This window comes from Eumetopias jubatus, unplaced genomic scaffold (assembly GCF_037043125.1).
Source record: "Eumetopias jubatus isolate StellerSeaLion01/CBP00866 unplaced genomic scaffold, mEumJub1_p1.0 scaffold_7, whole genome shotgun sequence".
NCBI classification, from domain to species: Eukaryota; Metazoa; Chordata; class Mammalia; order Carnivora; family Otariidae; genus Eumetopias; species Eumetopias jubatus.
This window is the reverse complement of record NW_028274813.1, coordinates 61551529-61562327: the sequence shown is the minus strand read 5'-3', so window position 1 is coordinate 61562327 and position 10799 is coordinate 61551529.

The window sequence follows — 10799 nt, the reverse complement described above, 5'->3', positions numbered from 1 at the left end:
GAAGGCATCAGAATTTCAGGGTGAAAACCAGAGGAGAGAGCTGCCCAAAAGAAGAGCTTGGAAGAGTTCCTCCTGAGTCTTTAACTGAGTACTGATCAGCACAGGCATGTGAGAAAACTACCAAGGCTGGAGAAAAAAGATCACTGGAAAAGAATAAGCTAAACAACACACTTGGAGTCCCACAGGGCCAGGAATCATTTGTGTTCCTACCAGATAGAGTGGAAAGATCTCTTAACATGTAGGGCATCGAGTAGAGTCTTTAGAAGGGTATAACCTCAGTAGTTGGGCCAATAAGCCCCAAATTAAAGGCTGTTCTGGACCTGCCTAACAAAGCTTAAAAGTGAGGCTTGAAAGGATCAAACTGTTCCCAATTAGCATAACTGCATCCCAGAACAAATCCCCCAAATGGTTAAAGGAATACAAAGAAAATCCAGCACAATGGCATGCAATAAAAAATTAGAAGGCATTCAAACAAGCAGGAAAATACAACCCATAATGAGGAAAACTTAATCAACTGAAACAGTCCCAGAAATGGCAGAGATGACAGGATTAAATTAATTAGGAATATTAAAACAGCTATTATAATACTACTCCATATCTTCAAAAAGGTGAAGTGTGAGCATAAGAAGAGGTACGTAAGATATAAAAAGGACCTAAATCAAACTTCTAGACTGGAAAAAAGAAGCAATGTCTCAAATGAACTCTGAATGGGATTAACAGCAGATTGGACACTGCTGAATAAAAAATTAGTAAATTTAGGATGCCTGGCTGGCTCAGTCAGTAGAGCATGCCACTCTTTATCTTGGGGTCGTGAGTTCGAGCCCCATGTTAGGTGTTAGAGATTACTTTAAAAAAAAGGTTAGTAAACTTGGAGACACAGCAACAGAAGTTATTCAAAATGAAGCACAGAAAGACGGGGTGCCTGGGTGGCTCAGTCAGTTAGGCCCCTGCCTTCGGCTCGGGTCATGATCCCGGAGTCCTGGGATCGAGCCCCGCATCAGGCTCCCTGCTTGGCGGGGAGCCTGCTTCTCCCTCTGCCTCTGCTCTTGCTCTTTATCTCAAATGAATAAATAAAATCTTAAAAAAAAAAAAGAAAGAAACAGAAAGAAGACTGAGTTAAAAAAGAACAAAGCATTACTGAGCTGCAGGACATCATGCAGCCTAACATATGTGTCCTTAGAGTCTCAGAAGGGGAGGAGAAAGATGGAGGGATGGAATGCATATATGAAGAAATAATAACCCCAAATTTTCTAAATGTGATGAAAAGGATAAACTCACAGATCCAAGAAGCACAATAAATCCCAAGCAAGAGAAAAAATGAAATAAAACACAGCCATTCATATCAAAATGCAATTGTTGAGGACCAGTAACAAAAAGAAAATATTAAAAGCAGCCAGAGAAACAAGATACAAATACAGAAACAAAGGTAAGGATGGCAGAAGCAGCGCCAAAATGCGCAGAGAACGTCTTAAAATATGGAAAGACAAAACCATCAACCTAGAATCCTAGACCCTGCAAAAGTCTTTCAGAAATGAAGTCAAAATATAGACATTTTTAGACATATAAAAGCTGAGAGAATCATCGCCAGCAGACCAGTTCTAAAAATGCAAATAGGAAGTTCTTCGGGCACAAAGTAAACGGTAACCAATTGGAAATATGGATGTGCACAAAGAAATGAGGAGCACTAGAAATGGTAAAAGTGGGGGTAAATATAAAAGATTTTTCCCTTACTTTAAAAATGTCTTTAAAATAATGATCTGTTGAAAGCAAAAAACAATAGCAATGTATTGTGGGGTCTATAATATATGTGGAAGTAAATCTGTATGACAACAATGGCACAAAGGCTGGGTGGGGACAAAAGGAAGTATATGGTTATAAGGTCTTTACACTATGTATGAATTAGTATAATATTATGTAAGGTAGACTGTGATGACTTAAAGATGTATTCTGTGAACTCTAGTGCAGTCAGTTAAAAAAACAAGATGTATTGCTAATAAGCAGATAAAGAAGATAAAATCAAATCATCAAAACTGTTCTAATTAATACAAAAGAAGATAGGACAAGGGGAAAAAAAAGCAAACAAAGAACAGATGAGACGGGGGTGACTGGGTGGTTCAGTTGGTTAAGTGTCTGCCTTCGGCTCAGGTCATGATCTCAGGGTCCTGGGATCGAGCCCCGCACCCGCATCAGGCTCCCTGCTCATGGGGGAGCCTGCTTCTCCCTCCCTCTGCCCCTCCCCTACTTGTGCCCTCTCTCTCTCACTTGTTTTCTCTCAACTAAAATAAAAATAAAAGCTTAAAAAAAAGAACAGATGAGACAAATAGAAAACAAAAAGAAAAATGGTAAATTTAAACTTAATTATATCAATAATCACAGTAAATGTAATCATCTAAACACACAATTTAAAGGCAGAAATTGGGGGCACCTGTGTGGCTCAGTCTGTTAAGCATCTGCCTTCGGCTCAGATCATGATCTCGGGGTCCTGCGACGGGCTCCCTGCTTAACGGGGAGTCTGCCTCTACCTCTGCCTTTGCCCCCAACCCATGCTTGCTCGCTCTCTCTCTCAAATAAATAAAATCTTAAAAAAAATAAATAAAGGCAGAAATTGTAAGAGGCAAGCATTAACCTAACACCAAAACCAGACAATGACATTTCAATGAAACAACAAGAACAACTATAATCTACACATCAAAATTCCTTGTTGACATGGATTTAAAATTCTACGAAATCAAATCCAACAATTGACAAAAATGGTAATATGTCATGACCAAGCAGGGTTTATCCCAGGGATGCAAAGTTGGTTTAACATTTGAAAATCAAACAGTGTAGTTCGCAATTTTTACAGACTTAAAAAGAAAAATCATGTGATCATCTCAGCAAGTGTGGCTAAATAATTTGACAAAATTAATATACACTTACACTACAAATGTCAGTCAACCAAGAATAGGGAACTTCATAACTAATAAAGGGCATGTGCTTGAAACCTGTAGCTAATATCATACTCACAGGTGAAAGACTAAGTGCTTTCCTCCCAGCAGATTGAAAATAAGATAAGGTTTGTTTTTACCACTTCTGTCAAACATTTTACTGGAAGTCAGAGCTACTGCAATAAGGCAAGTAAAGAAATAAAAGTAAATAAACTGGAAGGGAAGAAGTAAAACTTTTTCTGAAGGAATCACCAAGAAACCCACTAGAACTTATAAGTGAATTTAGCAAGATTATAGAAGACAGGTTAGTACATAAATATCAATCGTATTTTTATATAACTAGCAACAATCGAAATTAAAAAATAAAAAGAAATCATTAATTAAAAACATTAAAAATATAATGCTTAGGAATAAATTTAACAAAAAATGCACAATACCTGAACACTAAAAGCTATAAAAAATGGCTGCAAAAAATTAAAGACCTAAGCAAATGGAAAGGTATACCTTGTTCTTGGGTCAGAAAACTCAATATTGTTTTATTTGTTTTTTAAAGATTTTATTTTTAAGTAATCTCTACACTCAACGTGGGGCTCGAACCTACAATTCTGAGATCAAGAGTCGTGTGCTGCACCGACTGAGCCCAGAAAACTCAATATTGTTAAGATGTCACTCCTCTCCAAACTGATCTATGGAGTCAATGTAATCCCAATGAAAATCCCGTCAGGATTTTCTGTGGAAATTTACAAGGGGATGTGGAAATTTGTGTGGAAACACAAAGGACCTAGAGTAGCCAAAAAAAATTTTTTTAAAGATTTTATTTATTTATTTGAGAGAGAGAGAATGAGAGATAGCACAAGAGGGAGGAGGGTCAGAGGGAGAAGCAGACTCCCTGCTGAGCAGGGAGCCCGGTGTGGGACTCGATCCCGGGACTCCAGAATCATGACCTGAGCCGAAGGCAGTCGCTTAACCAACTGAGCCACCCAGGCGCCCTAGCCAAAAAATTTTTGAAAGAAAAACGAAGTTGGAAGATCTACAATGCTTTCTATCAAGATTTATAGAAAATGGTGGTAAATCCATACCATTGAACACTCTTCATCAATAAAAAGGAACAAACTGTTGATACATGCAACAACGTGGATGGACATTAAAATCCTTATGCCAAACGAGAATAGCTTGACAAAGAAAGCGTATACAGCCTGTTTCCATTTATGTAAAGCAAACTAATCTATCACAACAGAAATCAGATCTGTGATTGCCTAGGGTAGGGATCAAGGGAAGGATAGATGACAAAGAGATGGGAGGAAAGCCTAGAAGGGATGGAAATGGTTATCATCTTGATTGTGATGATGGTTTCAAAGGTATGTACATATGTCACAATATACTTATTACACTTATTGCAGCTTATTGTATGTTGATCATACTTCAATAAAACTGTGTGCTTTGGTACCAATACTAATATTACATGTAGTGCTCAGAAGAACTAGTCAGAATTCTAAATGGGTATAATAAAGCCCTGCAAATTGGCTTCTTCAAATTGTTTTACCTGTAAAAATTGTAGTTCTTTTGCAGTGATCAAAGATCTCTTTTATCCATGCCCTCCTTTCCTACCCAAGAGACTTCTGACAGTTTTGAGCATGTACGATACGCCTCCATCAACCCCAGTACCTAGTTCAGGAACTCTTAGTAAATACAGAGAAAAAAGGACAGCAGACACAGTTGCTTTTAGGGCTGCTGCCTCCTTGGTTTTGGGGCAGCTTGCTTTTAGATCTTTGTCAGTGGGACATGTCCCAGATCTTGTTTCCTGTCTGTAGTCATAAGTGTAAAAGTTATTTTCAGTGCTAAAAAATGTATGAAGGCGATGAAAATGCTAGACATCTGTCCAGTGGACTTGCATAAGAGGAGGACTAAAAGACCACTGGTTTATACTCTTGTCGGATAACCTTATGTCCACATATACCTAAAATCGTAGGCGATAGCACTACAAGGACCTCATTGCTTCTAATGAACCTACTGAGATTAGCATAATTTTTAATATAATTGTTTGTTTTCTGAAAATCAAGCATGTACTTGTTAAACTAAGTATATGAGTCTTCTCACTTTATGATTTGCTAGTACAAACACTGCTGTGCTAAATAGTTACCCAACTCTTTCAAGGATAAAGCCTCAGATATTGCTTACAACCTAAAGTAATTTTGGTACCTCATTTTATTTTTTTAAACAATTTTATTAAGATGTCTTCACATACAGTAGACAATTTCAACCATTTAAAGTGTGCAGTTCAATGGTTCTTTGGATATTCACAGAGTTGTGCAATTATCACCACAATCTAATTTTAAACTATTTTTATCACCCCAAAAAGAAACCCCATATCTATTAATAGTCACTTCCTATCCTCCCCCTACTCCCCTCCCAGCTCAAAGCAACCACTAATGTACTTTCTGTCTCTACAGATTTGCCTATTCTGGGCATTTCATATAAATAGAATCATACAACATGTTATCTTTTGTGACTGGTTTCTTCACTTAGCAGTTTTTCAAGATTCATCCATGTCCTAGCATGTATCAGTACTTTATTTTTATTCTGAATAAAATGCCATGGTATGGAATTATTTATCCACTATTATTTATGTATCCATTCATTAGTTGATGGATACTTGTTTCCCCTACCCTGCCTTTTGGATATTATAAATAATGTACTATGAACATTTATGTACAAGTTTTTATGTTGGACGTATGTTTTTCTTTTTCTTGGGTATGTATCTAGGAGTGGAATTGCTAGGTCATGCGGTAACTCTATGGCTAATATTTTGAGGAACTACCAAATTGTTTTCCACAAAGCGTCTGTACCATTGTATATTCCTACCAGCAATGTAGGAAGATTTCAATTTCTCAATGTCAACTTAAAGTACTTTTTTTAAAAAAGATTTTATTTTTTTATTTGAGAGAGAGAGAGAACACAAGGAGGGGGGAGGGTCAGAGGGGGAGAGAGAGAGAGAGAGAGAGAGAGAGAGAGAGAGAGAAGCAGGCTCCCCGCTGAGCAGGGAGCCTGACGTGGGCCTTGATCCTAGGACCCCGGGATGATGATCTGAGCCGAAGGCAGATGCTTAACCGACTGAGTCATCCAGGTGCCCCCCTGGTGTACTTTCCAAGCTTCATTTTATCCCATAAATTGTTGGTCCCATGTTATCAGAATGCAGATCTATCTTAAGGAAGCTGCTTTTTTCCCACTTTGCAAAGATGCTTCAAATATAATTTTATTTCTCTAAGAAAATGGATTTGAACTGGTATATCCTGTTATCTTCTAACTAAAAATCTGTGCTTCTCTGAATTCTTCATCTTCCAACAGAAAGAATGGCTCTTCTTATTTGCACCTTGCAGTTTGACCTAAATAATAATGTCTGTTTGGCAAGGAAAAATAAACAAAGCTGGAATCCAAAAACTGAGTCATTGTTTTAAGTAAATCACCTATAGTCTAAACCAGTTACCCTCCCTGCCTGTAAGCCATAATCTTGGCATGTTTTCTATGTCTTCAGTTGCTTTTGAAAAGTTCAGGTATTATTTTATAATGTATGAATAATTTAAAAAATGGGGAAAAAAGGGAGAGATTGAACCTACTTTCTATATAGGTGACTTTTTAAAAAAAGATTTTATTTACTGATTTGAGAGAGAGAGAGAGAGAGCACGAGCAGGTGGGAGGGGTTGAGGGAGAGGGAGAAGCAGGTTCTCCTCTGAGCAGGGAGCCCAATGAGGGACTCAGTCCCAGGATCCTGGGATCATGACCTGAGCAGAAGGCGGACGCTTAATTGACTAAGCCACCCAGGCGCCCTATAGGTAACTTTCAATGTAAAAATATATTCACATTAATAATTTTCATCTACGATACTACTACTACTATGTATATAATGTACTATGAACATTTTTGTATAAGTTTTTATTTTAGACATTATGCTTTCCTTTTTCTTGGGTATGTATCTAGGATACATACCTGAGTACATACTACTACTAATCATAGTATTAATCAATATCAATTATAATATTAAAGCCATGTTGTACCTCTCTTTCATTCAGAAGCCACAAATTTTGAACTATGACCTTGTCACTTTTACTCTTGGTTTAAGGATCCAACAGATTTATAAATCAGAGCTGTAACTGGGTGGGGGGGCTGGGTAAAATAGTTGAGGGGGATTAAGGAGTGCGCTTGTTGTGATGAGCACTGGGTATTGTATGAATGTGTGGACTCACTATATTGTACACCTGAAACTAATGTTACACTGTATGTTAACTCACTGGAATTTAAATCAAAACTTTAAAAAAAATCACAGCTGCAGCTCACACACTAGACAATTACTCAAGCAATTCTCACGTTGATGAGGAATCTAAAGGCAAAATAAAGAGGCTACCCTCCATTATAATCTGTTGATTTTGTGGTTAATATTAGACTATGAAATTTAAAATACAGAGGCAGCATAACAAAAGAGCATAGGCTTTGGAGTTGAGATAGGAAAAAGAATTGAATCTTCCCTGTGCCATTTACCAGCTGGAGAACTTTTGGAAAGTTTCTTACCTTCACTAAAACTCAGGGGGCACCTGGGTGGCTCAGTCGTTAAGCATCTGCCTTTGGCTCAGGTCATGATCCCAGGGTCCTGGGTTCGAGCCCTGCATTGGGCTCCCTGCTCCGCAGGAAGCCTGCTTCTCCCTCTCCCATTCCTCCTGCTTGTGTTCCCTCTCTTGCTGTGAAATAAATAAATAAAATCTTAAAAAAAAAAATTAAAAAAAAACCCCCGCAGTTTACTCATCTGTTAAATAGGATTAATAGCTCCTACTTCATTGGGTTGTTGTCAGGCTCCGTACCTAACACATCAAGTACAAAATCCGTGTCAATGAATTTGGGGTTTTGTGTGTGTGTGTGTGTGTGTGTGTGTGTTTTAATCAGAAAATCTTCCTTGAGCGCTCAGGATTTAAATGTATATTACCTTCCTGGTCTAGAAGTCTGTCTTTGATTTAGGTCAGCATGGAAGTATTTTAACAGAGCTACTTAAGAACCCATTTCATAGCTTGTGATCTTTTCCAGCCCTTAGATTCAGATTTTTCATACATTTTTTTCTTCTTAGTCTATAGGATTACGTTTTCATTAATGCATATTCAATTTATTCCTAGATTATCTTGGGCATATTTTTCTTTTCCTCATCTCCTTCAAAGAAAGTAGAAATTTGAGAAAACAAGAAGTTTTGGAGAATTTAAACAACGGATGATCATTATTGTTGGCAAAAACTAACTTGAAATGAGGATCCTTGATACAATTATGCTTAGCATATCTATCAATTTTCTTGGGACACATCTTTAGAGAGAGACTCTAAAACCAATTTTAAGGGGCGCCTGGGTGGCTCAGTCAGTTAAGCGTCTACTTTTGGCTCAGGTCATGATCCCAGGGTCCTGGGATTGAGCCCCCCCCAAGTCCTTTCTCAGTGGGGAGCCTGCTTCTCCCTCTGCCTCCTGCTCCCCCTGCTTGCTTGCGCACTCTCTCTCTGTCAAATAAATAAATAGAATCTTTAAGAAAAATAAAATCAATTTCAATTTCTATTCTATTTATGTGCTTTTCCCTGTGTATATCTCAAGGTATTTACCATTCAATTACTGTACATAATACTCCTGTGAAACTCATGGTCCAAAAACATTAATTAACTTAATTTACAAGTGGGTAAACTACATCCTAAAGTGGTTGGGTTGCTTTAGGCATCTGGACAAGTCTAGGGAAGTTGACAGCTGCCAAACAAGGCCTGTTCAATTAATATGGTGTCCCAGAATTGAGTTCCTCTGAAAAGGAGAAATCTTTTCCTGTGCTAGCGTGTCCCCAGTGAAACCCGTAAGTTTTTTGTTTTTGTTTTCTCCCAGCTAGATTTTTATTTACATGAGGAATGTTTGGAACTTTATGCCCCACCCAAATCCTTCTCTTCAATGCTAATTTTCTTGTTTACTGTGTGTTTGCGTGTGTGTCTGTGTGTGTGTGTATGCACACATGTGCGTTTCACCCTTGGCAGTTCCCTTTTCAAGTTATTGTCTTAGTGTTTGCCTCCTAGCATTCTTTTCTGGCCATATACTTAGTATCTAACCATTTTTTATGCTGGCAGTATAAGACTGCATTCAGTAGATTCCTTGCTATTATCTTTTGACTTAATAATTATTTGCTGTAATGCCACATGGATTTTCTTATGTATCTTCATAAATGTAATTTTTAAACCCTCTTTAATGTTGGATTGATTTACTCCCTAATAAAGTGCTGAGCACTCCTAGATACCTCTTGACTCCTTTCTTTTCCCTACATCCCTAGAGTTGCTGGACTACCATATGGCTTCTATAATTTTATTCTGACCATATCAATATGCTGCTTAAAATCTTGTGATGGTTCACCCTGACTCAATAAAATGTGATCTCCTTTGCTTGGGATACCATGCCCTTCCTGATCTGGCATCTGTCCACTTCATGATCCTCATGTAATCCTTCCTAAGCTGGGCTCTAGTCATACTAAAATACTACCCTCTGCCTCCGCACATGCTGTTCCCTTTACCAGGAACATCTTTCCTTATCCTTTATCTAAACTAATGTGTCATCCCTCTCCCTCCTTAGAGTGTGAGTTCTTTCATGGTGGAGCCAAGTGTTCTATTTTTGTAACTAGAGGTGGGTAGAGTGCTAGATACACAGTGTGAGCTTTAATACATGTTTGTGGGATTAGTTCATGTAATTAATAGTTGCATGGCTGTGGGATTCACCATCAATAGAAAATACCTTATAATGACTACTAATAACAAAGTTTTCATGAAATTCTGGAGTGTTTCAGCTCTGGCATCCCAAAATAGGACCTGGTTGGGACCTCAAGGGTATCTGCATTTAGTAGAGGGAACTGGAGGTTGGGTGAAGGAACGCGGTGATCAAACTTGGAGAAGCTCTATTAAGTTCAGTAATTTTAAAGGAACATAGGCAGAAAAAAGTTCTAAAAAACAATTTTATTTTCTGCTTTCCATCAATTTAACTCTTTCATCCAATTTGTCATGTATTTTATCAGCTAAAGAGCTAAATAATTTGGACATTTACTGTAATCTTAATGTTTTTAGTTGTCTGAGCCCAAGTAATGCTATACGGAAAAATACTTTGTTTTGTGTATTTTTTCATTTGGCTGCTGAAATACAAAAATATCTTAACTTCACTACTCTTCCTCCCCTGAGCCTTGTGAGACACACCGCACAGACAATGGAGGGGAAAGAGGGAGGCTGAGGCTAAGGAGTGACAAACCGCGAGCAGCGTAAACTCCATATACGCAAAATTTTCCCCAAGTAAGAAACTAGCCTTTTTAATGACAATAATTGTCTCTAGACAAATATATAGACATTTAAAAAGTTAAGTTAAAGAATTCCACATACAGAATATTAATACTGGTAGAAGAAGGTCTCCTCAATATTCTAGAGTTCTAATATTTGCCTCAGGCATTTATTAAAAACTGTTAAGTGTATAAATATTACACAGAATAATTTCCAATATTTTATATTTTATACCTTTTTTCCACTCCATCAACTAAAGACCCATAGTTTATTTTAACATGTCTAAAATCATAGCAATGACAATAGTATTTAAACAATTGTCAGGACACTTGGCTGGCTCAGTCGGTAGAACATGGGACTCTTGATCTCGGGGTCATGAGTTCAAGCCCCATGTTGGGTGTAGAGATTACAAAAAAATAAATGTCAATTTTTTCTGTAACTTTATGCACATATCTATGGAAACCACTGATAATCTGTGGTCTTGAGTATATTCCACTATTGATAGCTGAATACGTACTTATTTTTGTTTTACAAATTAGGGGCTGAATGATATGAAACTA